The sequence below is a fragment of the Herpailurus yagouaroundi genome, unplaced genomic scaffold (genome assembly GCF_014898765.1).
Source record: "Herpailurus yagouaroundi ecotype Mexico unplaced genomic scaffold, PumYag 184, whole genome shotgun sequence".
In the NCBI taxonomy this organism is placed as follows: domain Eukaryota; kingdom Metazoa; phylum Chordata; class Mammalia; order Carnivora; family Felidae; genus Herpailurus; species Herpailurus yagouaroundi.
In genome coordinates, this window is record NW_024412415.1 from 8,455,490 (window position 1) to 8,478,843 (window position 23,354).

The 23,354-nt window shown below is 39.2% G+C and overlaps 1 protein-coding gene and 1 pseudogene across 2 annotated transcripts in view; both read left to right on the forward strand.

Annotated features, from left to right (window-relative positions):
* MGA (MAX dimerization protein MGA) overlaps positions 1–23,354 on the forward strand; it is a 172,236-nt gene that overhangs the window by 18,863 nt on the left and 130,019 nt on the right. The gene's annotated exons all lie outside the window — the stretch shown is intronic.
* Positions 13,084–13,612, forward strand: LOC121041553 (40S ribosomal protein S15a-like; annotated as a pseudogene).

Sequence of the window (23,354 nt, forward strand, 5' to 3'; positions counted from 1 at the left end):
GTCTGAATGCCTCTTAACAGGTTGCTTAAATTCTCATCACTTTCCTTATCAGTACAATAGGGATAATAAAATCTACCTCAGGCCTTTCTGAAGATTAATGAGATTAAGAATGTAAAGTGCTAAAAACAATGCTTGGCATATAGTAAGCACTCACTAAATGGTGATGTAATCATTTTACAAACTGAAATGCCTTTTTTAGTGGTTTTGGCAGGATTCCTATGGTGTAGAGTCTTTTTTTTTTTTTTTTTTTTTTTTTTTTTGGTGGAGTTTTGATTTCATAGACAAAGTCCGGGATAGCTTGAAGTGTTTGTTACTAGAAGATTTTAAGGTAAAGGAATGGGAATGGGATAGTCCTATAGCCCCGAGCCCTTTCTCTCTAGGGAAAATAGAGAAAATAAGAGTCTCAAGTTGGTCTCAAGTTGTACTCCCTGAGTTAGAGAGGTCAGAGTACACGTGTACCTTTCTCCCCGCTGGGTGACCTCTTACCAGGATTATTTGTGTTAATGTCAATCATAGTGTTTTCCAAGCTGTTAAGTGTATATATATTTTCAAAATGAAAGCTTTTCAGCACTGGATGTTACTTTTCAGTTGTTTTAAGGTGTTATAACTGCCTTTTTATTTTAAATAGTGCCAGTTCTTGCACCCAGCATTTTATATTGCCTCTGAGAATTTAAGATAATTAGATCAATAGAGGTAACCCATATTGGTGCCATTTGAAATAGCAGATTTTTCCAGATTGAAATATTTTTTATTTTTTTGAACATATTTCATTTATTTACTACTGATAACAATATTTTTAAATAACTCATTTGAGCAGGTTATTTTTCTTGGAGGTAACATTAATGGAATGGAAAACCTCTGTGAATTAATATGCATAAAAATTACCAATGCTATGATTAAGTTTGATGTATTTAAAACAATTATGTCAGTGATTAGGTGGCCTAGTCAGAAAGTTATAGCAATATGTAATCCCAAGGAATCTAATAAACTGAGGGAAAACGGAAATACTTCACTGATCAATAATATTAATTTATTGGAGTACTTAGGTGGTTCAGTCGGTTAAGCTGAAATATTTTTATATAGAAGCATACTTTATTTCCTAAAATTCTCCTTAAATTTTTTTTTTTTTTTTTTTTTTTTTTATGACACTTGCCGCTATAAGGGCATGCTGGTAAACGTGGATAAGATCAGACTTCTTCTGCATTGTCTTTATGGGAAATAGGGAATCATAAAAAGCGTCTGTCATTTAAACATTTTTATTCTGGGGGCACCTGGTGGCTCATTTGGTTAAGCATCTGACTCTTGATTTTGGCTTGGGACATCGTCTCATGGTTTGTGAGTTTGAGCCCTGCGTGGGACTCTGCGCTAGTAGCGCGGTGCCTGCTTGGGATTTTGTCTTTGCCTCTCTTGCTAGCTCGTTCGCTCTCTCAAAAAGAAGTAAATAAACTTAAACAAAAGGTTTTAATTTTGATGAGTTTAAGATTATGAGATACATTTGCCTTACACTAAAACGTCAGCAGCTTTAAATTCAGCTGGTTATTTTACTAGTGTTTGGTCCAAAGGTGTGAGAAATTCATCCCCATTCCTGGAAAAATAACCTACTTCTATGCCAGGCATTGTGTTAAGCACCATTATCTAATTTAATTTCCTAAGTGGTCTCTTCGTCCTGACCTTGGTTTCTTATAGTATAATTTTAAAATAGCAGCTAGACAGCTGCTGTTAAATCAGAGATGGCTGTTAAAATGCTGTTAAAGTCAGGTTATGTCATGCTGAAAACCCTCCAATGGCTTCCTATTTCTAGCAAAATGAAAGCTAAAATCTTTGCAGTGGCCTGTAGGGTTCTATGTTGACCTGGTCCCCTCTTAACTTCTCTGACCTCCATCTTTTACCATTTACCCTCCACTCTGCCCATCTCCTTAGCCTCCTTGTTTTTCCTTGATCATGCCCTTTCATTTCTGATGTCTTCTGTCTGGACCTGCATGGCTTATTTCCTCAATTCTTCTATGTCTTGATTCAAATCTTGCTTTTTTTCCCTTTTCCTCTTTTCTTTTTGGTTTCTGTAGCATTTATTACTAGATAACATATATATTTATTTTGCTTGTTTGATGTTTCCTTTATTAACATTTAAGTACCACAGGGCAGAGATTTTTGTCTGTCTTGTTCACTGCTGTTTCTACATCTCATAGAACAATGCTGGCATACAGAGTAAGTGCTCAGGAAATGTTTGCTGAGTGAGTGAATAAATTGCCACAATACTGTGACGTGGGCACTGTTACTACTTTCTTTCTGCACATGAAGAAACTGAAGGCCAGAGAGGTTAAATAATTTGCATAAGGTCACAGCATTCTTACCCTGCCTGCTGAATGGCTTTATCTCCTATTATATCTCACCATGTTTTCCTTACCTAGTCATAGACACTATTTTTGTGTGTGTGATTATCATGTACATATTCAAGCTTCTGTGCCTTTCTTCTTGTTATTTCCTCAGTGGGAATTTTCTTCTTTCTTGCTCCCTACTTAGGTAGAACTTTGCAGAAAAAAATGGTGATTTAGAGAAGAGTCAAGGGTATGAAGTTTGGGGAGGTGGAAGAATGAATGCTGTGAACTAAGGTCATATGGTGGGAAACACATGTAGTGTCAGGGAGCAGTTTGGCTAGAATGAGATTTTGTTTAGGGGTGTGATAGAAGGTACAGTTAGAGAAGGGGAGAGCATTAAGGCACTGTTACAGGGAACTTTGAGCTTCTGACTAAGGAGTGGGTGTTTTTATCTTGTTGCCCTTGGAAGGTTTTTGATCAGAAGAGTGATAATGCGTAACACTGCTTTTATAAAAATCTTTGATTTTGCTGTAGTGATAAGAATGGCTTAGAGTGGGAAGAAGCTAAAATTAGGAAGATTTAGGAGATTATTATAGTGGTATAGTCCTGAAGTGAGGCAGTAAGGGCTGAAATTGAGAAGTGAGAGTGGAGGGGCTCCTGGGTGGCTCATTCGATTAAGGGTCTGACTCTTGATTTTGGCTCAGGTCATGATCTCATGGTTCGGGAGTTTAAGCCTCAAGTAGGTCTCTTCTCTTACAGTGGGGAACCTTTTGGGATTCTCTGTCTCCCTTTCTCTCTGCTCCTTCCCTGCTCACCATCTCTCTCCTTCTCCTATCTCAAAAATAAATAAACATTAAAAAAAGAACACAAAAACTTAAGATCCACCCCCCCCCCCCCCAAAGAAGTGAGAGTGGAAATTAAAGCACAGAGATGAGATAGTTAAAATATGGCTTCTAAAATTCAGATTCCTTGTTGTGGTCTACAACATGCTACATGATCTTACCTTTCCCTATCTCTGCAACCTTACCTCCTGCCACCTTTCCTTTCATTCTCTAAGGTGTAGCCACACAAGCTGTTTCTTTTCTTTGAATGGGCTGTTTGTCTTCACTTCAGTGCCTTTTGGACTTACCTTCTCTTTGCCTTGAGTGTTCTTCTCCAAGTCTGGTTCCTTCCTGTCATTCAGTTCACAATTTAAATCACCTCTCAGGTCTTTCCTGATAACCAGGTTTAAAGCAACCTCCCTTATTGCTTCATTGTTTTTTTGCTATCACCATAGTATAAAATCATTACTTGGTTTTAAAGAAAGAGTTTGCCTGGCATATTTTTTTTTTCCTGAGCATATTCTTTTAATTTTTTAAATTATTTTTGGGGTGCCTGGGTAGCTCAGTGCACTGGTTAAGCCTCTGACTTCGGCTCAGGTTGTGATCTCGCAGTTCATGAGTTCAAGCTCTGGGTTGGGTCTCTGCTGACAGCTTGGAGCCTGGAGCCTGCTTTAGCTTCTGTGTCTCCCTCTCTCTCTGCCCCTCCCCCGCTCATGCTCTGTCTCTCAAAAATAAACAAACATTAAGCAAATCATTAAAAATTTTTAAAATTATTTTTTTCTTAAAAAATTTTTAATGTTTGTTTATTTTGAGAGAGAGAGAGCGAGAGAGAGCACAGAAACGGGAGGGCAGAGAGAGGGGGGACAGAGGATCCGAAGTAGGCTTTGTGCTGACAGCAGAAGGCCTGATAGGGGGCTCAAACTCAAGAACTGTGAGATCATGACCTGAGCCAAAGTCAGACAGTTAATGCAGTGAGCTACCCAGGGCCCAGAGAGACAGAGAGAGAGAGAGAGAGAGAGAGAGAGAGAGAGAGAGAGAAGAGAAGAGAGAATCTTAAGCAGGCTCCATGCTGCTGGTGCAGAACTTGATGCAGGGTTTGAGCTTATTATGAATCTTGAGATCACTGCCTGAGCCGAAATCAAGAGTTGGTTGCTTAACCTACTGAGCAAGATCAGTATAAAGTATGATCGAAGGGGAGTATTTATGGCAGGAAATGATGGGAAATAAAAGATGAAGGGACTTTTTGAGACCACTGTGTGGGTTATCTTGAAAATCAGGACACCTCTCTCACTGAAAATAGATCAACATTATAAAAAAGCATGAGGCAGGGGTGCCTGGGTGGCTCAGCTGCTTGACTGCCTGGCTCTTGATTTTGGCTCGGGTCATGATCTTATGGTTTTTGAGTTTTGGGCTTTGTACTGACAGTGTGGATCCTGCTTGGGATTCTCTCTCTCCCTCTCCTCCTTCTTTCAAAATAAATAAATAAACATATATGTATATATGAAAAGAAAATCAGGACAGTTAATGGACACAGGTTAGATGAAAAGAATTCATTTATTTAACAAACTTTGTATTGAAATAAAATTTCAGAAACATACAGGATCATTCTTTGAGGTGGGTGAGTAAATTTGCAGCAGTATGGTTTATTCATTCTTTTTTTTTTTTTTCAACGTTTATTTATTTTTGGGACAGAGAGAGACAGAGCATGAACGGGGGAGGGGCAGAGAGAGAGGGAGACACAGAATCGGAAACAGGCTCCAGGCTCTGAGCCATCAGCCCAGAGCCCGACGCAGGGCTCGAACTCACGGACCGAGAGATCATGACCTGGCTGAAGTCGGACGCTTAACCGACTGCGCCACCCAGGCGCCCCTATATTTTCCAGTTTTGACCAGGGGTATGCTTAATAGTGGTCACCTTGCTTTTAACCTCTATTTGCTTTCTCCAGTTCATTGATGCAGATGGACGTTAATGATACTAATGTAAGCCCTTCACTTGCTCACTTTAGCAGTCCCATAACCTCATGGTCACTCTGAATGGAAATATTTTCTGCTGTGGTTCACCTGATAAAAAGATGAGTCAAGGGGCGCCTGGGTGGCTCAGTCGGTTAAGCGTCTGACTTCGGCTCAGGTCATGATCTTACGGTTTGTGGGTTCAAGCCCCGCATCGGGCTCTGTGCTGACAGCTCAGAGCCTGGAGCCTGTTTCAGATTCTGTGTCTCCCTCTCTCTCTGCCCCTCCCCCACTTGCGCTCTGTCTCTCTCTGTCTCAAAAATAAATTAACATTAAAAAAAAAATTAAAAAAAAAGATGAGTGAAGTCAGTTACACTTTTGCATAAGATAGAATATCAAGTTTTAATTTTTCTCTAAAAGAAATACGTCATAGGGGCTCCTTGGTGGCTCAGTCAGTTGAGCATCATACTCTTGATTTTGAACATTGTACTCTTGATGTTGGCTCCTGTCATGGTCTTGAGATTTGTGGGATCAGGCCCCACGTTGGGTTCTGTGCTGGCAGTGTGGAGCCTGCAAGATTCTCTCTCTCCTCTGTCTCTTCACCTGTCTATCAAATAAATAAATAAACAGAAAAAAAAACTCATTCTCTTTAAAAATAGAAAAAGAAATACATGATAAATATCTCTAGAAACATGAAAGCCCAAAGCAGTTAACACTAAAAGCACTGAATAATGTGTTAATAGCTACATTAAAAAAATTGTTTTTAACGTTTATTTATTTTTGAGAGAAACAGAGAGTGGGGAGGGGCAGAGAGAGAGGGAGACACAATTTTGAAGCAGGCTCCAGGCTCTGGCTGTCAGCACCAGACCCAATGTGGGGGTTGAACTCAAAGACAGTGAGATCATGATCTGAGCCAAAGTCGGACACTCAACCGACTGAGCCACCCAGGCACCCAATAGTTACATTTTTAATCTAAGTACGGAGTCATTGTAAGGGTTGCCAAACACATCTGGTAATCTGAGCAATTATAATTGTGTACCTCCAGAGGAAGTGTGCAGTCACATTTGGTATCACTTTTTGGAATTAGCTAGAAAGAGTTGGTGTGCTCAATGCAAAATTTCTTCTGTCTTCCTGACAGTATACATTTAAGTGACAGGCAAAATGTTAGCCTAAGCTTACAAACTTCAGAATGGAAATCTAGATGATGAGGTGAACTCCTTAAAGAACTTTTTCACTTTTTATACTCTATGCATATTACAGAATCTGGCACCTAGTAGGCACTTAGGAAACATTTGTGAAATGAAAGAATGTGAATGGTCAGTTGCTTTCAAACATTTCTTCAATCGGGTAAAATGTCTTGTTCATTTTTGGTACCCCCCCTTGCCAGGCATTTAATTTGTCTCTTCCTCTGTTCTGCTAATCACTGGAACATTTTTCTACATTACAAGACTTGTTGACGTCATTTGTTGTGTACTTTAATAATCCTTTGTCTCTTCTTTATCTTTCTTTAGTCTTCATTGTCACCTCCCCCCCCCCCTTTTTAAAGTTTAGTAATTTATTTTGAGTGAGAGAGAGATACGGAGAGGGAGAGTGGTAGAGGGAGAGAGAGAATACCAATCAGGCTCTTCATGATCAGTGCAGAGCCCAACACGGGGCTTGAACTCATGTTCAAGATTATGACCTGAGCTGAAATCAGTAGTGCATGCCTAACCAGCTGTACCACCCAGGTGCCCCATCTTTTCCCTTTTGAAAATAATTTTGCTGTTGTTTTAGAGGAGATTAGGTGGGCAAAGAGAGAAGCACATCTGACTAGTCCACTGTGTGTTCAGTTTTTATTAACATTCAGTTAACATTTTAAACATTAAAGTTAACTTTTTTAGAGAGAGAGGGGAGGAGCAGATAGAGTGAGAGAGATTCTATCCTAAGCAGGATCTATGCCGTCATCAAAGGGCCCAATGTAGGGCTCAATCCTATGGACCATGAGATCATGACCTGAGCTGAGACCAAGAGTTGGATGCTTAAGTAACTTAGCCATCCAGGTGCCCCTATTCAGTTAACACTTTAATATAAGCATTTTCCAGTTAACCAACATCCTTCTAAATTGAGGAAACATACCTTAAACTTTTACTATTCCCTACTATTGGAAACTTGGGTGTTAATATTACTGTTTTGGTAAACCATAATAAAAATTTTGGTGCCTAGGGGCACCTGGCTGGTTCAGTCAGTAGAGTATGCGACTCTTGATCTTGGGGCTGTGCATTCAAGCCCCACATTGGGTGTGGAGCCTATGTTAAAATAAAGATTAAAAAAAATTAAATTTTTTTTGGTGCGTAAAACTTTAAGTTTCGGGGTGTTTCCTTGGGAGCAGTACTTAGATATAGCTTCTTGGTTGGAGAATATGAACATTTAAAGAACTATTAAGTAAAACTGTACGTGTTTACTGTTGAACATTTGAAGAATGTAGGAATATTATAAAAAAAATTGAAGTCAGCTTGAATCGCACAATGCTGTAATATAACCACTGCTTTAACATTTTGGTGTATTCCTTTCTAGAGATCTATAGTGTTTATCTTAAATGTTTTTATTTTTGTTAAAGTTTATTTATTTATTTTGAGAGAGAGCTAGCAAGAACACATGAGTGGGGAGGAGCAGAGAGAGAATCCCACGCAGATCCTGAGTCGGGGTTCGATCTCAAGAAGCAAACCGTGAAATCATAACCTGAATTGCTACTAAGAGTAGGATGCTTAACCAACTGAGCCATGTAGGTACCCCTTCACATTTTATTTTTTATAAAGATTTTTTTTTTAAGATTATTTATTTATTTTGAGAGAGAGATAGCACAAGTGGAGGAAGGGCAGAGATGAGGGAGACAAAATCCCACACAGGCTCCGCACGGTCAGTACAGAGCCCGACGCGGGGCTTGAACCCACCAACTGTGAGATCATGACCTGAGCTAAGTTGGACACTTAACCAACTGAGCCACCCAGGTGCCCCCAAAAAAATGAAAAAAAAATTTTTTTTAATGTTTATTTTTGATAAGGAGAAACAGGGTGTGAGTGGGGAAGGGTCAGAGAGAAAGGGAGAACCAGAATCTGAAGCAGGCTCCAGGCTCTGAGCTGTCAGCACAGAGCCTGACGCAGGGCTAGAATTCGTGAGATCATGACCTGAGCTGCAGTTGGATGCTTAACTGACTGAGCCACCCAGGTGTCCCAAGAAATGTGTGTTTAATTAGAGTGAAACTCTTGTCTTGTGTCTACAGTTAATCTCCTCACATTTTTTCTTAAATTCCGTTAGGCTTTTGTCCCCACTGCTCCTGTAGAGTTCTACTTTGTGACCATTTATCTCTACATTGCTAAATCCATCAGTCATTCCTCATCCACCAGCTGCTGGTCTGTTAGCAGCTTTGCCACAGTTAATTACTTTCTTGTTCTTGAACCTAACCATTTTCCCCACTTGCTTTTCCAGGACATCACATTCTCCTAGTTCTACTCTTGTCTCAGGGTCTGTCCTTGCTGTGTGCTAGTTCTTCCTTACCTCCCTCCTTTCAATGTTAGAGTGCTCAGGGCTCACACCTTGATTATTATCTTAAAAAAAAAACAACTTTATTTTGGGGCACCTGGGTGGCTTAGTTGGTTGAATGTCTGACTGTTGGTTTCATCTCAGGTCTTGATCTGAAGTTTGTTATATCGAGCCCTGAGTCAGGTTCTATGCTGACTGCATAGAGCCTGCTTGAGATTCTCTCTCTCCCTCTCTCTCTCTCTCTGCCCCTTCCCCCTCATGCATGTGCGCACGTGCGCTCTCTCTCTGTCTCTAAATAACCTAAAAAGAAATAAATTAAAAAAAAATTCTTTATTTCCTACCGAGAATTGATAGGGCATTTGTTATGATGAGCACTGGTATTGTATGTAAGTGATGAATCACTGAATTCTACTCCTGAAACCATTATTGCACGTATGTTAACTAAGTAGAATTTATTTACTTATTATTATTTTTTTATCATTTATTTTTGAGAGAGACAGAGCATGAGCAGGGATGAGGCAGAGAGAGAGGGAGACACAGAATCCAAAGCAGGCCCCAGGCCCTGAGCTGTCAGCACAAAGCTCGATGCGGGGCTTGAACGCACAGACCACAAGATCATGACCTGAGCCGAAGTCGGATGCCCAACCGACCGAGCCACCCAGGCATCCCAACTAAGTGGAATTGAAATAAAAATTTGAAAAGAAAAAAAATAAAAAGAGGGGTGCCTGGGTGGCTCAGTCGCTAGTGTCAGACTCAATTTCAGCTCAGGTCACGGTCTCATGGTGAATACATAGAGTCCTGAGTAGGGCTCCACAGGGCTTCCACTGCTTGGAATTCTCTTTCTCTCTCTCTCTCTCCCTCTCCCTCCCTCCTTCCCTCCCTCCCTGTCTCTTTCTCTCTCTCTGCCTACCCTGCTTGTGTGCTTTCTCTCTCTCTAAACAAATAAAAAAAGAAAAGAAAAACTACAGAAAAAATAAATTCAAAATAAGAAAACTTTATTTCCTCAACTTATTTAGTCTCTTACACAAACGACTTTTGAATTTGTATCTTCAGGTTTGGCCTTTTCTCCTAAATCTGGACTCTTGTATTCAGTTACCTACCCAACATCTCCAGTTGGATGTCTAATAGGATTTTAAATTTGTCCAAAACTGAACTCTGACCTTTTTCTACCTCCAAATCACCCCCTTGGAGCAAGCAGTCACACGGTAGTCAAGCTGTGGTTACCCTGTCTTGACTTAATTTATTAATTGTGTGTGTGAATAGCTTACAGAAATGGCTTAGAATTAGAGGGCAGTTAAGCCTTGTGGTTTAGCATACTCAGAAAATATGTGCAGAGATACTCAGGGCCTATAGTGGACGTTAGGTAATCTGCTTCGTCTTCCCCCCATTACTCCTTTGATCTCACTTTAAAAAATTTTTTTAATTTTTTATTTTTGAAGGAGAGAGAGACAGAATGTGAACAGGTGAGGGGTAGAAGAGAGGGAGACACAGAATCTATTGCAGGCTGTAGATTCTGAGCCAGCAGCACAGAGCCCTATGAGAGGCTTGAACCCAGGAGCTGTGTGATCTCATTTTCAATTGTTGTTCCTCTCTAACACTGTTCTTTAGCCTTAATGCTTCCTTGTTATCCGTCAAACACTCCGGGAAAGCCTCCATCTGCAGGCCTTTGCCTGGAATATTCTCTGAGATATGGCTTATTCTCTTCTTTATTCAAATGTCACCTTCTCAGTGAGTCCTTAACCACAATGTTTAAACTTATGACCCTTTGCAATGCTGCTAATCTCCTTTTCCTACATCATTTCCATAGCACTTAGTCACCATTTAACATATATATTTTTTATTTAATTTTATTTGTCTCTTCTCCCTATCCCCAGACTGGAATCCTGTATAAACAGTGGGCGGGACAGTGACTTTTATCTATTTTGTAGACTCTTGTATCCTCTGGTACCTATAAAAGTGCCTCACATGTGGTAGAGGTGACTCTTGAGTGTTAAGAACATAGCATAATGTTATTTAAAAAGTTAATGCAATAATACCTCATGCTCTTCCTTTCTGACGGGGGCTGGCACAATGGCTCCTGCAAGGAATGGTGGTGAGAATAAGAAGGGCCATTCTGCCATCAATGAAGTTGTGACCAGAGAATGCATTATCACCATTAACAAGTGCATTCATGGAGTGGACTTCAAGACGTATGCCCTTTGGATCTGCAGTGAGCATGGAGTCTGCTTAAGATTCTCTCTGTCCCCCTATCCCTTTCTCCCTTGCTCATGCTCTCTTTAAAAAAAATTAAAAAAAAAAAAATTAAAAAAAAGTGTGCCCTTTGGACCCTGAAAAAGACCCATAAATTTGCCTTGGAAGAGATGGGAACTCCAGATGTGTGCATTGACACCAGGCTCAGCAATGTTTGAGCCAAGGGAATAAGGAATGTTTCTTACCATGAACTGTGTGTGTTTGTCCAGAAAACATAGAATGAAGATTCACCAGACAAGCTCTGTATATTGGTTACCTTTGTTCTTGTGACTACTAAAAAAATCTGCAGATAGTCCATGTAGACGAGATCTATCAGCTTGCTGGTTGTCAAAGTTATAAGACCACACTTGCGTGCACATGCATGCATATGCACAAGCCAAATGCAGTTTTAGAACATGAGTAGAAATGTATCTAGAATAGTACTAATTCTTGATTTGGGGGGTTTCAAAGACAGTTTTAAAATTTTATGAAAGTGGGGCACCTGGGCGGCCCAGTCGGTTGGGCATGGGACTCTTGATTTTGGCTCAGGTCATGATCTCACAGTTTGTGAGTTTGAGCCCCCATTGGGTTCCGTGCTATCAGCACGATCCTGCTTGGGATTCTCTCTCTTTCCCTCTTTCCTCTGCTCCTCCCCTACTTGTTCTCTCTCAAATAAACTTAATAAAATTAAAAATAGCTTGCTTGCTTTCTAAACTTCTTTATTTTTCCATTTACTTATAAAGTTATAGATTTATGGATGTATATAATTAGTATATATGTGTATATTTTCTTTATTTTCCATGTTGTTTGTCTTAGTTTACAGAACTTAAAATTTTTAATGCAGTCAAATCTGTATTTTCTTTGTTTCTAAGCTTAGAAAATGGTTCTATCTTTTTCTCCTTCCTGCCCAGAGATTTGATAAATATTCACTTTTGTTTTCTTTTAGCTTTCTCCTCAAAGAATGAAAGGGTGTGTTAAGACCATAGAGTTTAGGAAATCATAGGCTTATAGTTAGAAACTGAGGGCATGGAAGTGGCAGAGATTGTTCAGGGGGAGTTTTTAGCCAAAGAGAAAAGGCTGGGACCATGGGGAGGGCCTCAGAAGAGAACCAACAGGTAGGTACGTAATTTGCAAATGATGTTAAAAAGGAAGTCAGTGGTAGGAAAATGAGAGAGGGACATAGCAAGAGTCCAGGAGTGATGCAAGTTTTAGGAGGGGTAGAGTGATCAGTAGTGTCATTTAGGTTAGGACAAAGATTAAACACCTAAGGATAATAACTGAAAAGCGGTTATTGGATGTGGCCACTAGAAAATCACTGGTGACCTTTAATATTTTAGTGAAGAGATGAAAATGCAGTACAACTCTTAAGGGTTTGGCAGGGAAAGAGATTGGGTCACACCTTATGGGATAGGAAGAGTTGAGGATTTTTTTTTTTTTTTTAAGGGGAAGAGTTGAACATATGTATAGAATGTGGAGATGTAGTTGCAGGATAGGGAGATATTGTGGTTTGGAAAAAGGAGTTAGTTGATCCTGTGAGCAGTTGAGGGTTCTAGGCTTAAGGGTCTGGTAGGGGACTAGTTTTAGAAAGGACAGATACCTTTTCCTTTCAGATGGATAGGATGGAGATAAGTGGCTGAGGACATAGGACTAGGAGAGAGAAAATTTGGAGGTGATTATGCCTGATTGCCACTTTTTAGCTATGTGATTCATTATAATCAGTGAACAACTTAGTTTTTAGTCTTCTTATTGTAAAAGAATATTAATGCTTGCCTTGACTGTTTTATAGAGAATGTGAGTTAAAAATGAAGAAAGTATATGTTAAAATGCTTTAGAAACTTAAAAGGCTATACAAAACTATGGCTTATTGTTAGTAAAGTGTTTTGAGAAAGGCATTTGCTTTTTCAAAGTATAGAGTATATAAAGCTTACTAAATCAAAATGTTTGAAATAGCAAGAAGGTGCTGAGGATTCTGGTGTTGTAGGACCAAAATGTGAGAGTCTTAGGCCTCTCAGTCTTTGTCTTCTATCTGGAAAGGTTTCTTTGCAAGGCAGGAACATGTTTTAATAAGAACTGCTGCTGCTATTAGCACTTGAAATCATTTAAAATGTTGATGGTGGGAATAATTCGTGGAAAATGTGTGGGAAGAAATCTACCTAGAAACAACACAAAGTGAATTTTTCAATGGTTTAAGTTTGGGATGAAAAGGCAGAAATTCTGAATTTTCATGTGTGTCTTCTGCTTGTTCACTTCTGAAAATGTTTGAAAAAACTTTTGAAAAAACCGGAACTTCAAGTTTTTATGAAGTCTTAAAAGATTTGTTGCCTCAGATTTATTTGTGCTTAGCTTTTTTCCACCATTTTTCTGTGCCACCATAATGATGCACATGAATGTCCTGGCAGATGCTCTTAACAGTGTTAATTAACAATGCTGAAAAGAGAGGCCAACACCAGGTTCTTATTATGTCAGGCTCCAAAGTCATTTGGTTTCTAATGGTGATGCTGAAGCATGGTTACATTAATGAACTTGAAATCATTGATGATCACAGAGCTGGGAAAATTGTTGTGAACCTCACAGGCAGGTTAAACAAGTGTGGAGAGATCAGCCCCAGATTTGACTTACAACTCAAGGATCTAGAAGATGGCAGAATAATCTCCCATTCTGCCAGTTTGGTTTCATTGTACTGACACCCTCAGCTGGCATCATGGACCATGAAGAAGCAAGACAAAAACACACAGGAGGGAAAATCCTGGGATTCTTTTTCTAAAGATGTAATACATACGTGCAAATAAAATGCCTCAGTGGGGAAAAAAAACTTTTGAAAAAACTTCAAGTTTTTATGAACTCTTAAGAATCTGGTGCCTTGGGGCACCTGGGTGGCTCAGTCAGTTAAGCATCCGACTTTGGCTCAGGTTATGATCCCGTGGTTGGTGAGTTCGAGCCCCGAGTAGGCCTAGAGCCTAAAACCTGCTTCGGATTCTGTGTCTCCCTCTCTCTCTGCCCCTCCCCTGCTCGCACTCTGTCTCTCTCAAAAATAAATAAACATTTAAAAAGTAAAAAAAAAGAATTTGGTGCCTCAGACTGATTTATTCTTAGCTCTTTTCCAGTTTATCTGTGTTCTCATGGCATATAGGTTTGAGAAGTAGGGGAGATGATTCATTTTCAGAAATACCAAATAAAAGCTGTGCTATCTAGTTAACAGTGGGTTTACAACCTATTGGAAATATGTACAAGACCCGCCCACAATAGAGTCCCAAACCTTAAAACAATTTTTTTAATGTTTATTTATTTTTGAGAGAGAGAGTGAGCGCAAGTTGGGGAGGGGAGAGAGAAGGGGACAGAGGATGCAAGGTGGGCTCTGTGCTGACAGCATGATGTGAGGCTCGAACTCACAAACTGTGAGATCATGACCTGAGCTGAAGTCGGATGCTTAACCGACTGAGCCACCCAGGCGCCCCAAGTCCCAAACCTTTAGACACTTCACTTCCTGGTTCTTCTCCCCCTCTCTGTTTCTCAGGCTTATTTTAGTGGGCTTTGCTATGAGCATGCGCCAAAGAACAAATGGAAGAGGGACTGAAAGTCTCTGTGTCACCTCAGGGAATGTACATTTGTTCCAATCAGACTACGTTTTACCTTACATGGGCATAGGTGACGTTTGGGTTAGGCTGTAATCTCTGTAGTACTCAGCCAGTGAGGAACCAGGGGAGGGACTTGCATGCTAGGAAATAAATTGTTGTAACTGCCCTGAGTATGCCTGTCCATCAGACACCAGCTCTTGCAAGAATGTTGATTAAAGCCTCCCTTCACTGTGCTCTGAGTCTTCATGTCCCTCCTTTGATTGGGTCAGTGGGCTTATTTCTAACACAGGTACAGGTATTTTTTTTTTTTTTTAATATTTATTTTTGAGAGAGAGCAAGAGTGAGAGAGAGAGGCAGAGAGTAAGGGAGACAGAGAATCTGAAGCAGGCTCCATGCTGTCAGTGCAGAGCATGACGTGGGGCTCAAGCTCATGAACTGAATCATGAGATCATGACCTGAGCTGAAGTCAGACACTTAACCAACTAAGCTGCCCAGGTGCCCCTACAGGTATAGTTTTTATGTGTAGGCAGTCTATCACAAGGTATTTAGTAAAAAAACAATAAAAAAACCCAAAAACTTTGTGCTTTTCTTAGCAGTCTAAGTTCAGTTACCATTTCCATTCCTTTGCTCTTGCTTATCATCAGTCCTGGGTTTTTGTTTATGATTTCTGAGTGCTGGGGATGACTGGAGAAAACCATATAATTGAGCTAATTGTTCCATTATTGATAGATGTTGCTTAGTCTGATTTGGCCCTTGATGTTGCAGTTATTTGCCATGAACATTTCATGGGATATTGACTCTTACTCATTCTCTTGACAGAAAAGTTCATGGTATTGTTTCATTTTGTACCCTTATTAATTTATTAAGATATATTTGAGTATGTACCATATGCCAGCCAGTATGCTTATGAGTTGAAAATTTTAAGAGGGAAACAGTAACAGTGCCAAATACAGTACATTGGTATAGAAACATAGGGGCGCCTTGGTGGCTCAGTTGGTTAAGCATCCAACTTTGGCTCAGGTCATAATCTCTCATGCGTGTGAGTTTGAAACCCGCGTTGGGCTCTATGCTGACAGAGCCTGGAACCTTCAGATTCCGTGTTTTCATCTTTCTCTGCCCCTACCCTGCTCACGCTCGCTCTCTCTTAAAAATAAATAAACATTAAAAACAAATTTAAAAACAAGAGAAAAATAAAGACAGGAAAAATGTTAATTTGACTTGATGATTATGAAGTTGTGGTGACCTGGGGTGCCTGGGTGGCTCAGTTGGTTAAACATCTGACTTCAGCTCAGGTCATGATCTCTCTGTCTGTGAGTTTGAGCCCCTCAGTCAATGAGGAGTTATGACTAAAGGATCAGAAGATACTAGTGATGAGGAGAGGATATATCTGGAACATGGGGTCCCATGGGGGGACTATAAAGGAGGGGAACATGGAGACCATAAAGGAGGATGATCATGATCTGGAAGCTGCAGTAGAGAGGCAAGTGAGTGCCAATCACTGCTGGCTCTGTGGGGGTATGGACTGCAGTAAAGAGAGAGCTGTGAGAAAATCTTGATGGGAGAGCCAGGTTTAAGTGAAGGTAAATAAGTAGAAGGAACATTGTTCAAAAAGGTTGAGGGAGTCTGGGATTTGGTAACAAGAGAATGATTATTTTCTTGGGCACAATGGAAAAGATTTGGGCAAGTGATATTATGGAAGGAACCAGGGCTGAGGATAGACAAGAAAGGTAGATCACGGTGGGGATATTACTGCCTTTGCATGTTGGAAGTTTTTGATTGGGCTCACTTGTCTGAACTTTGACACAAATTATTTTGATACTGAAACTGGTTTAAAATATGTGACTTGATCGCATAGAGGTGATAAAGGCTTTTATAAAGTTAATGGTAAGGGAAACAAAGGCCATATTCTGGGTGAGAGATTTCATATCCTCAACAAAGTTGAAGTCCCTCGTTAGGTAAAGGCTCCCAGGAAGAATGTGGTCAAGGGCTGGTTGTGTCCAAGGATTCCCATGATGCTTGTAGAAGGGTTATAAGCCCATGCTGGGGTGGATGTCATGACAAGGATCATTTTAGGAAAGAATGATTGTCAGTTTAAAATTGAATGGCTTGTGTATGTAAACTGGAAGCAAATGGAAATGCATAACTATGGTTTTAGGATGTTGGGATATGGGTTAATTTTTAAAGTGAATTTAGTATATATATATTTTTTGGTGCTGTGACTTGGATTGATTTAAAAATAATTTTTTTTTAATGTTTTTGAGAGACAGAGACAGCGTGAGCAGGGGAGGAGCAGAGAGTGAGAGGGAGACACAGAATCTGAAGCAGGCTTCAGCTGTCAGCGCAGAGCCCGACACGGGGCTTGAACTCACAAGCTGTGAGATCATGACCCGAACTGAAGTCAGATGCTTAACCGACTGAGCCACCCAGGTGCCCCTACTTTTTTATTTTAAAATGTGCTAGAATTTTTGAAAAAAATTAAAATTAAAGAGAAATTTAATGAATTTTTGGAGAGTTTTTTAATTAAAAATTTTTTTTAATGTTTATTATTTTCGAGAGGAGAGCACGCGTGTGTGAGTGGGCAAGGGGCAGAGAGAGACAGGGAGACACAGAATCTGAAGCAGGCTTCAGGTTCTGAGCTGTGAGCACAGAGCCTGACGAGGGGCTTGAACCCACGAACTGTGAGATCATGACCTGAGCCTAAGTCAGTTGCTCAACCGACTGAGCCACCCAGGTGCCCCAGGAGAGTTTCTTTATGAATTATGAATCTTGGTTGCAAGTGACCAAAAACCCAAACCAAATTGGCTTAAAAAGAGAATACTTTGTCTTAGGTTACTGAAAAGTCTAGGGAAAGCACTGACTTCAGGTATGGCTTTTGTAGTTTAGATGATGTTGATGTTGTTACCAGGACCTAGTCTCTTTCCTTTTCTGAATTCAGATCTGCTCTCCACTATGTGTTGATTTGATCTTTAGGTTTCATATAGCAGTAGGGTGACTAAAATAGCTCTAGTTGTTGTCTTTCCAGTTCTGGTGTAGTAGAAAGAACTTCTCTTCATCCAATAACTCAAAAGTCCCATGCTTGACTGTCATTGACAAGATGAGCCATGTGTCCATCTTTGATCTAGTTATAGCTAGGGGAATGTGATGCCCTGATTTGCCTGTATCTGGGTGACTAGTATTTGTAGGTTTGGATCAGTATCTCTCCTGCTTTGGACCCCTTTATGTACAGAGGAATAGTCTTCTATGTCTGACTTTTCCTCTAGGTCTAGATTGCTTCTGTTTTAGAATAATCTGGATATCTGAGATTTTGTTAAGTTAGTATTTCTACAACAAATGCAGTCATTACTGAGATTTGTTAAAGACTCAGTTGCAGGTACTTTTGGCAGTTCCTTAGATGAATAAACCTAGTTTTTGTTTTCAAGAAAGTGACGGGTTATTGGTGTATGTTATGCTTCTTTCCATCACAGGTGACAAAGACATATTTGGATTTCTTTAAGAACTGGATGTTCATTTCACACATCCACATGGTAAAAGGGAGCCTGGAATGCCATAATTAATCCAGGATAAACAGTTTGGATCCACACCTCAGACAGACTGGAATATATGTAGTTAAGGAACTGGAGGAATCCGTTGAAGCTATGGAGAATATATTTTCTTATAGCCTTTTCAGCATGTGAATTTGTCATTTTTCCCCTGCATTAGAGTTTCCTTTCCTCTACTCTCCTCCCTTCCCCTCCCCCTCCTCCCCTCTCCCTCTCCTCTACCCCTTCCTCTCCACTCCTCTCTTCCCTGTCCCCTGTCCCCTCTCCACGCAACATGGGCTTGAACTCAGGACCCTGAGATAGGGAATTGCATGCTCTGCCATCTGAATCAGCCAGGCGCTCCTCTATTGGGTTTTCTTAATGTCTCTTTTGGTCTCTGGTTATACCATTCCTGTTTCATTCATCCCCTGACTTCATCCTTTTCTTTGTATATGCTTTTCCTTACCTTGTGTCATCTCATGTATGCTTTCTGTTAAGTACTTTTCTCTGGAAATGGCTCAGATTCTCTTCTTGATTCCTACCTATGCAAGTCCCTCCTACTGCTTCCCATTCAGTTGAGAGAGAGAGAGAGAGAGAGAGTACATTTGCATCTAAGAGAATCTGTCTGTCATATCTGTTGGTCTAAGCTCTTAGCAAGCTCTTTCCTCCTAGGCTGATGGCCATTCTGCAGGATTGGTAACCTTTTGGGTCAGGTGCATGCCTGTGTGCCAGGGTTGTGTGGAATTTATATGGAGATTAGGAGATAACAGGAAATAAGAGGCCACAATACAGCTCCTTAACATGCAGGGGGCTGTTGGTGGAGCTTTTACCTTAAGGGGTAGCTGTGATTTTGTTGATCAATCTGGCAAGAACTAGATTATTTAGAAGAAGGCCATTGTTTATATCAGCAAGGGCATCCAGATAGGCTCCATGAAAACACTAGACTTCTAAGAATGAGAAGATTTCTGTAGGAGGAGATTAGGGAGAATGATGTTGATAGACTATGAAGACAGGGAGAAGATGCTATAGTAGTGGAAATTGTAACTGCAAAACGTTCAGGTATAGGGCATATAAGAAAGAAAGATGAATCCAGAATATTGAGGTCTTGTTTATGTTAAAGCTAAGGAGTTTAGGTGCAACCTGGAGGTCATTGTTTAATTGTCTTGAAGTTCTCACTAACCTTAAAATCACTATGAGAATTTACAAATGAATAAAGTTCAGTCTAGAGAAGTGTTGTAATTCATTTCTTGTAGTTAAGATGGTATGACATTTGAATTTGAATTTTGTGACATTAGTATTCTGTTGTTAAATATTTATTTATAAAACTTCTGTGATTTAAAAAAGTTTTGATATAATTCACATACCAAAAAGTTAACCAATTTAAAGTACACAGTCAGTGGTTTTTAAGTGTATTCATAGTTGTGTACCCATTCTCACAGTCAATTTTAGAACATTGTCATAACCTCAAAAAGAAGCCTTATTCCCATTAGCAGTTACTTTCTATTTCCCCCAATGTTCCCAGCCCTGGGCAACTACTATTCTACTTTGTATCTGTATAGGTTCATACAATGTGAGGTCCTTTATGATTGAGTTTCATGTATCATAAAGTTTTCATGTATTACCAAACATATATATGTATGTGTGTGTGTGTATATATATTCAAAATATAACCATATGTATATGTATATATATATATACACATATATATACATATATATATACATATATATATATACACACATATATATATGTATGTGTGTGTGTATATATATATACATATACATATGGTTATATTTTGAATTTCATTAATAAAAAATTTGTGGAAATTTGTTTTTTCTCCTGTTATATTAGTACGTACATAATACCCTATTTTGCCTTTTGCTTCACAAAGCCTAAAATATTTATTATCTGGTCCTCTACAGAAGACGTTTGGAGCCCTTGAGTTAAAGCATTATCATTAACTCATAGCTATACAATGTTGGACATCAATGAACTTTTCTAGGTCTTTGTTTCCACATTTATAAAAAAAGGAGGGATTGAAGAAAATCTATATGGTATACCTTCCAAATCTAATATTCCAATAATAATAGTACCTTCTGTATTCACTTCATATGATAATATTTTGAATGAGAGCTTAGGCTAGTTTATAAAGTATGAAGAAATGTTCTACTACCCAAAATATGAAGAAATACTTTATTAATACTTGATCACAGAAGATGAAGTGGTTCTGAGACACCTGGCTATACACATGCAGAGGAATGAAGTTGGACCCCTACCTCATACCATATACAAAAATTAATTTAAAACAGAACAGTGATCTAGGGACACCTGGCTGGCTCAGTCGGTGGAGCATGAGACTCTTGATCTTGGGGTTGTGAGTTTGAGCCCCATGCTGAGTGTAGAGATTACTTAAAATCTTCAAAACATATATAATCTCAGCATAAGCATTAAAATTATAAAACTTTTAGAACAGGGAAAATCTTCATGACCTTCGCTTTTGGACCCTATTAAGATACTGAAAAGACAGCCCACAAAATGGGAGAAGATATCTGCAAGTCATGTATCTCATAGTGGATTAATATCCAGAATATATAAAGAATTCTTACAGCTCAACAACAGCCAAAAAAGCCAATTCAAAAATCGGGAAAGGATTTGAATAGACATTTCACCAAAGCAGATATACAAATGGTCAATAAAAGCAAATGGAAATATGCTCAAAGTCATCAGTGATTAGGGAAGTGCAAATCAAAACCCTAATAAGATACCACTTCACTCACACTAACATGGCCATAACCAAAAAAGACAGCTACTAACAAGTATATATAAGTATTATCATATGGTATTTGTCTATCTGACTGATGAGAGTAATGTGCTGAAGTTTATCCATGTTATTGCAAATAGCAGGATTTCTTTCTTTTTTTTAATGGCTGAATAGTATTCATACACACAAGTATATAGTCTACACACACACACCCAAGTATGTATCACATTTTCTTTATCCATTCATCTGTTGATGAACACTTGGGTTGTTCCCTATCATGTATATTATAAATAATGCTGCAGTGAACATGGGGTGCAGATGCATACCTAGAAATGTATATGTATATGGAAATGGAATTACAGAATCATATGGTAGTACTGTTTTCAGTTTAAGGAACCTCCATACTGTTATCCCTAGTAGCTGTGTCAATTTTTAGTCCCACTAGTAGTGCACAAGGGTTCCTTTTTCTCCACGTTTTTGGTGGCATTTGTTATCTCTTGTCTTTGTGATGATAATCATTTTAACAGATGTGTGGCATGGGAATGGACATCTTGCATATTATTTTAACTCGACAGCATGGTATATGTATATAGTTTGACATTACTGGTGATTCACATCATGTTAATTTTCATTGAAAGGACTTTGTTGCAGTATAAGTTTTGCAGGTAATCACTTTTGATATTAGGTTGAATTTATTGAGAAACATTATCAAGTCTATAGGAAAAGTTAATTTTTTTAAATGACTTTGAGAAGAGCTGCATTTTTAATTTTTTGTAATGTGTATTTATTTTTGAAGGAGAGAGAGACAGCATGAGCAGGGGAGGGGTAGAGAGAGGGAGACACAGAATTCAAAACGGGCTCCAGGCTCTGAGCTGTCAGCATAGACCCTGATGCGGGGTTCAAACTCATGAATCATGAGATCATGACCTGAGCCAAAGTTCGATGCTTAACCGATTGAGCCACCAAGTGCCCCAGGAAAAGTTAATTTTTAAAGCTGTTTTGGTGTTCAGTAATAGTAATTAAGGGTAGTTCTTCTCATTCAGAAAAATTTCAGCTAGAAAAAATTGTAGTAAAGCTTTACCAGTGCTAAGCCTGCCAGCTTCTTAATGGTAAGGCAATTGGGATATTCGTCTTCTACTTCTGACAAAAATTCATGGAATAAAGGACAGTTAAGTCCATGAGAACAAAGTTAACTGTTTTCCTCACCAGCGTTAACTATTGATACTACTGGTTGAGTAACACGTGATAGGTGTTTTCTGCAGACTGTTTTCTGGTGAATATTGCAGTGAATAACTGTAGGGTTTAAACACCCTAAATTTTCATGAGCTTTGTAAATTTGTCCAGTTAAGACTTTTTTCTACCCACATGTATTTTTACCACCATCAGTTGTAATTCATCTTAGCTGATTCTACTTCAGGTTGTACTGAATTAGTGTTGTCCCAGAATCTTTGAAAATATTCTTGCCTCTTGTTGTTCCATGCAGATTTTTCATACAAGCTAATTGTAATTACTTAATTACTTCAATTAGTTACTGTATTAACATCTCAAATAAATGATAATAACTGAGAAGTATTGGTAACTTTTGTTGATTCATCAAGAACCAAGGTAACACTCAAAATCATTTGCCTTGAGATAGTGTGATTACTTATTTATTTATTTATAAATTACTATAAATAAATAATCAATCTCTACATGCAGTGTGGGGCTTGAACTCACAATCCTAAGATCAAGAGTTGGATGCCTTACTGACTGAGCCAGCCAGGTGCCCTGTGTCTTAATCTATAGAATTTTTTTTTACGTTTTTATTTATTTTTGGCAGAGAGCGAGCGAGCGCGAGCTGGGGAGGGGCAGAGAGAGAAGGAGACACAGAATCCGAAGCAGGCTCCAGGCTCCGAGCTGTCAGTACAGAGCCCGATATGGGGCTCAAACCCATGAACCATGAGATCATGACCTGGGTCAAAGTTGGACGCCTCACCGACTGAGCCACCCAGGTGCCCCTAGAGTATATATATATTTTTTTTACTGACACAGCTACCACTGTCTTCAACTCTTAGAGCTATTATTCTTGCCAAAAGGCTTGTAATCTTAAATAAATTTATTTTTATAGATGCATTTCTTTGGCTGCTACAAACATGATTTAATTAACTCACTGTTGATATAAGATGCTTTCCTTGTTTGGCTAACAAATGAGCCACTCAGAAGTTTACTTTGATTGCATCTTCATTTTTATTTTTGTGAAGAAATTCAGCTGTGATGAGATCTACTATTTAAATTTTCTAATTTTTCTGAATGTGTTTTCCTGTGAGTTGGAAATATTGTGCTGAGTGCTTAGTCTGGTAATGTTGATGTAGATAGATTATATTCTCAGCACAGCTGTGGTGGCGTTGCATGATAAACATAATGCTTTGCTATCTAATTTGATAATAAAATTATCTGTACTTCATCGTATTATGATATTTGAAGCTCACTTTTTATCTTGTTTTGACATGAAGGGTATGCTCTAGTAATGAAAAAATGGGGGCACCTGGGTGGCTCAGTTGGTTGAGCGTCCTACTCATGATTTCTGCCCGGGTAATGATCTCATGGTTAATGGGTTCAAGCCCAGTGTTGAGCTCTGTGCTGACAGTGTGGAGCCTGCTTGGGATTTCTCTTTCTCCCTCTTTCTCT